We start from the raw sequence: 6,000 nt of genomic DNA, 5'->3' as shown, positions 1-6,000 counted from the left end.
CAGGTACACCCCATTGCTCTCTCCACTGCCCCAGAACCTTCCATCCCACCAGGGAGTTAAAAACAGCCCTGCCCAGGACAGCCCGATGGGACTTACGGTCAGCAAGTCAGTGGTCAGTGGAATCCCGTGTAGGGAGAGGCCACTGTGAGCCAGAGAGACCAGAAGGCTTCCTGGAGGAAGCAGCACACACGTGTGCCTGGGGGATAACAGGAGCTGACATTTGTCAAGCTCTTGCTCTATGCCAGTCCTGTGCGCAGTTCTTAGGTCTATTACATCATGTAACCCTCTCAATAAACCTAGGAGACGTGGACTACCATTGTCTCCCACTTTACAGATGGGGAAACTGAGGTTAATTAAACTGTCCAAGGTCACGGAGCTAGTAAGTGGCAGGACTGGGATCCCAACCCAGGCCTTCTGGTTCCTGAGTCCATATTCTCACCCACCACCTCCCCAAGAGTAATCACAATAATCAGAGCCCCCCAGGCCCCCATCCCCTACACGCTCACCAGGGCAAGCCTGGCTAAGCCCTTCCAACCAGCATTCATTTCATCCTCCCCATGGCCCCGGGAGGAGGGGATTATTACTCCCACTTACACATGGGGAAACAGAAGCTCCGGATGGGAAAGAGACTTCCCAAGGTTGCACAGCTGGCAATTCGACTCCCAGCCGTTTTCCTTTCCCTGCTCCACTTGGAGGAGAGCAGACCTCCTCCAATATACTCTCTTCACTCCTCCACTGGCGGGGTTCTGATACTTCTCAAAGTGGCTTTTTTTTTATATATATAAATAGAGAAATAAGCCAAACCCAAGCACCACGTCATTAGGCAGGCCCCCGTCCTGGGCGTGGTCCTCCCAGGCGGGGAGGGCCCGACCCACCTGCTTCTCCTCCCAAGCGGGGCTGCTAGATTTAGCAAACAAAAACAGAGAACACCCAGTTGGACTCGGACTTCAGATAAAAACAAATAATTATTTTAGTCTAAGGATGTCCATGTGATATTTGGGACATGCTTACACTAATATGTGTGTGTATATTATATATATATATTAATTGTTTATCTGGGTTTCAAATTTAACTAGGCATCCTGGATTTTATCTGGCAACCCTATTCCCAAAGCCTGTAATTTCCAGGGCTGGAGGTGCCCTCTGTCCTGTTGTGCTCTGGGTGTGTGGGCCAGCCCATCGTGGGGCATAAAGAACCTGGACAGAGAGGCACGGGGCACAGTGACAGAGAAAGCCAGAGACAGAGAAAGACAAAGAGATATAGAAAAACCCAGAGAGATGGAGAGCCAGAAAGACGACCACGTGGAAATAGACTGGGTATGAAGGGCCCCCTCCACCCCAGGGAGCACCCTCAGCCCCATTCCCTGAGTTACCTGGCCTTCAGCTCCGCAGGAGGTTTATAAACTTCTCGTGAAACTCCCCCCAACCCCAAGTTGCTGCTTGGATCCAGGTGCCCATGAGCTGGACGTGAGCAACTTGATGGTCCTTCCGGTATGGAACCCCACCCAGCTCCCCAGCCCCAGCCCAGGCCGGTTTGGGGTATCTCAGCCCAGTTCCCTTGCATCTCCCTGTATGAGGCGCCAGGGATCTCTGATGAAGATCCCTTCAGGCCTGGGGGGAAGAAACCAAGATCTCAGTGGTGCCAGGACCAGAGTCAAGAGTCAGGTTCTAGACTGGGTTGGGTTGCACATTAGCCAGGTGACACTGAATAAATCACCTAGCCTCCCTACAAAGTGGAATGATGACACCCACTGGGTCAAACTCACAGGCAATTGTAAGGCTCAGATGTAATAATGGGAAAGGCTTGGAAAACCACCCACCCAAGATGGGGGAAGGGGGTTCTTCAAGTAAATTAGGAAGCAGGAAATGGGCAGACGGAGGCAGGTTGAGAGGGTGGGCTGCGGGGGCTGGGGGCAGCTTCCTGGAGGGAGGCAGGGGAACCAAGGACCGGGAGACACGTCCGAGGGGAAGGCATTTTCACAGGGGAGCCTTAGGAGGTCAAGGGTAAACTCGGGCTGTGATGGGGAGCCAGGAGGTTCTTGATCTGGAGGGGCAACACCTTGGAGCTGAGGTGAGGGGGTTAAGCCTGTGGGTGCTGGGCCCCGGCAGGCTGGGTTCAAATCCCAGCCCTACCACCCGCTAGGTGTGTGACCTTGAGAGAGACACTTGGCCTCCCTCTGCCTCTGTGTCTCCGTCTATAAAGCGGAGAAGATTAAAGGAGTCAGTGTGCGTAAACGCTCCGATGAGTGAAAGTTAGAGGTGCCTGAACCCATGCTTCACTTCACTCCAGGGAAACTGAGGCCCAGAAGAGAAGGGACTAGAAGGTAGGGCTCCAGACTCCCGGTCCAGTGCTCATGCCCCATTAGGGAAGCTGTGAGGAAGATCGAAAGGGTGGCTGCTGGGAGAAGAGCCTGCATCAGGTACAGGAGGGTCTGGATTTCCCGCCTGTGGAGGGCAGGGGAAGAAGCCAGAGGCTCAAAGTTCAAAGTTTCCCCAGCCAGGCCACCCTGAGCTGCCAGCATGCTGCTCTAGACCATGCCCCAGCCCTGGGGGCTTTGGGCTTTCCCCCACTGAGGCTGTCCACGCACAGCCTCTTCAGGGCACATGAGGGGAAACTGAGGCCCAGGAAGGAGCAGAAAATGGCTCAAGATGAGCTAGGAAAGGACTACAGAGCTAGGACTAACACTCAGGTGACTAGCCCCCAGGTGACCTCTGCCTTTTCACTCCACTGACCTGCCACCACTGAGCAAGAGGTGACAGGAGTTGGCTTGTCCAACTAGGGCAGTGGTTTTCAACCCTGGCTGCAGCTCTGGCCAGCCCGGGGGCCCAACTGCTCTGGAGGCCCTACCAGCCTAGATGACGAAGGGAGGTAAAGCGTGCTACGGTGGCCAACAGTTCTGTTTTGCGGAGACAGGGTGTGTCCTGGGGTATAGGACTTCCAGTGCTAAAACCCAGAAGGTCGTGGGCAAACCAGGACAGCTAGTCGCCCTCACAGTGGCCAACCTCAGACCTGCCTATTGAAAATGCAGAGTCCAGATCCAGCTGTGCTGTAGGCAGGGTCCCCGGAACCTGTCCTTCAAGCCACACGGATGCCCAGTGACATCTGAGAGCCATGGCTAAGGGTGGGCTGTCTCCCCAGGCAGCATGGGAAGGACTCAGGGTGAGCCAACTCTCTCCTAGGAATCAAGACAAGTCAGGTCTTCCTTTGTGCTCTGTGTCACCCTTTCAATGGTGAGGATGGTGATAGTGATGGTGACAAAGGTATCCCCACAGCTACACAGTGTCCGTCCTGTTATCTCTGCTGTACAGATGAGGGAACAGGCCCAGAGATGACAGGCGATTTGCCCAGAGTCACACAGCTGGTCAGTGACAGAGCCGGGACTCAGAGCCGGCTCTGTGTCCCACGCCCCTGCAAACCCAAACCCATCCTCTCCTTTCATGGGCTCAGGGCCTTGGCCTCTGGGAAAATGAAACCAGACATTTCAGAGCCGAAAAACTGATGGGAAAGGCCTTTGTGGCCGAAAACAGACAGGTTGACAAGATGACCACCACGGTCCCCACCAACGTAGCCCACGGGGGCAGAGTGGACCAAGGCCCAAACAGCTCAGGCTCTGGGTGGCAGTACCGGCTGCCCCTCCCTGTTCATCGAGGTCCTCGGATCCCAAGTCCTCTGGCCTCACCATCACCAGGGTCAGAAGACCACTGTCCCTCCTCAGTCTCACACTCTTTCTGCCCCTGAGAAATGGTGGCCCCATGAACCCTTTTCCTAAAGCCCAGATCATTAGGAGAGTTGACGATGCATCAGCCTCCCAGGGCCCGGTCTGCCCAAGCAGGTCAAAATGCTCACATGACACAAGCCGGTGGAAGCAGACAGAGAGCCCTGCAACCCACTGGTCTATGCCAGCCTCTTCAGGGCACATGAGGGGAAACTGAGGCCAGGAAGGAGCAGAAAATGGCTCAAGATGAGCTAGAAAAGGACTACAGAGCTAGGACTAACACTCAGGTGACTAGCCCCCAGGTGACCTCTGCCTTTTCACTCCACTGACCTGCCACCACTGAGCAAGAGGTGACAGGAGGTGGCTTGTCCAACTAGGGCAGTGGTTTTCAACCCTGGCTGCGCATTCACCCCAGGGTGTGGCTCAGCACATGTGTCTCCCTTCCTACCCTTTCCCCCTACAAACCCCTGCTCAGGAAAGCAAAGCCCCCTCACCAAGTCGGGGTTGTCTCCAACTCAACGGAAGGCAAGAAGACGGGTTTAGTCCATTGCCACAGACAGGGTGCCCAGTGGTCTGGTTGGTGTCCTTCCCCAGAAAACCTGTCCCGACTGCTCGGCTTATGTTAATTTTTCTTTTCTCATCACCTCCTTCTCCCAGTAGGGTTCAGAGGTTGTGCCATCTTGTGGATGACAGGTTTGGGGACACTTGAGGCTGTCCAAAGGGCCAGGACAGAGCCTTAAAATGATGATGATGGTGATGGTGGTGGTGGTGATGGAGGTGGTGGGGTGGCGGTTACCATGATGGAATGTCCGCCATGGGCCAGGCATGGCTTATGTGCTCTACACACATAATCTCATTCAATCCTCCCAGAGTCATCTGAAGTGAAGGTCAAAGTTACTTGGGTTGCGGCCTGGCTCTGCTGCTCCTCATGGGCTGTGTGACATGGGGCAAGCTACTCACCTCTCTGTTCCTCTGTTTTCTCATCTATAAAATGGGGATGATGACAGTCCCCACCCCCCCATCATAGAATTGTGAGAATTAGTTACTAAACATCAAGGGCTTCGGGCGGCACCTGGTATGGAGCAGTCTCTAAGTATCATCGTTGATAGGACTGTGTCCATCCTATAGGTGAAGAAACAGACTCCAAGAAGTTAAATAACTTTCCCCAAGTCCGACGGCCGCTAAGTCATGGCGCCAGGACTGAGCCAACACACTCATTCTCCTTTCCCTTGTTGGCCCGCGGTATGAGCACCTAGGATTGCGGAATCACGACATCTCCAAGCTGGAAGGGACCATAGAGCTAACCCAGTCCCTTTCCCCTCGCAAGACAGGAATCCTTCCACAAAGGGTGAGGTAGTCCAGTCTCTGAAAGAACTCTGAAGGGACAGGATTCTCAGAGAGTGGGGACCAGACCTCCCTGTTCACCATTGTGTCCCATGCCCAGTCCACACTAGACCCAAAGAAATACTTGATGAACGTGTGAACAGATGAACTAGCAGCTCTCCCCCTCCCCAAGGTGGTCCAGTCAGAGAGGCCCAAGAATCCTTCATTTGAGGGTGCCTGAGGCTGTGCTATGCGCCCTGTGCCTGTCCACCCAACCGCCTCCTCTGGGAACCCCAACACGGCACATCCATTCACATAACCCCAAGACACTGCTGCCTTTGCCTCTGGCGGCCCCAGTTCGTCCTCCATCCTCTAAGGAAGCTCTGCAGGGGAGGACCCGGCCCTGAGTTTCCTGGGGCAGGTCAAACTGGAAGCACATCTGCCCAACGGGCATGAGGCAGCCGACGCAGGTGAGTCACGGCCATGGGCACGCAGTACTGAAGGAGGGGGTGGTGCCAGGCAGCATGGACACCTTCCTCCCTTGTCACTCCTTCTGGCACAGCCTCTGTGCCCCCTCCTCCAAATCTCCTTCCTACTTCTCACTGCCCACCCACCGCCAACCAGGCTTTAGCTACCAGTGCCTAGCTGGCTGGGCCTACTCCAGACTTGGTTCCCTCCCATGACCAGCCCCTCACCCCTTCTTAGCTAATGCTCTGGGACCAACCCCATCTCTGCTTCCGACTAAGTTCACTCCAGTTTTTAAAGTCTTAGTCTGGGATATGGTTCTCAACTGGGAGTGATTCCCCCCACCCCCAGGGCACGTTTGGCAATGTCTGGAGACATTTTTGGCTGTCACAAGTGGGTGTGTGCCACAGGCATCTGGTGAGTAGAAGGCAAGGCCACTGCTCAGCATCTCGCAGTGCACAGGACAGCCTCCGCAACGGGAAATTATCAGGTCAGTA

Source organism: Zalophus californianus, chromosome 4 (assembly GCF_009762305.2).
Source record: "Zalophus californianus isolate mZalCal1 chromosome 4, mZalCal1.pri.v2, whole genome shotgun sequence".
In the NCBI taxonomy this organism is placed as follows: domain Eukaryota; kingdom Metazoa; phylum Chordata; class Mammalia; order Carnivora; family Otariidae; genus Zalophus; species Zalophus californianus.
Note: the sequence above shows the minus strand (reverse complement) of the source record.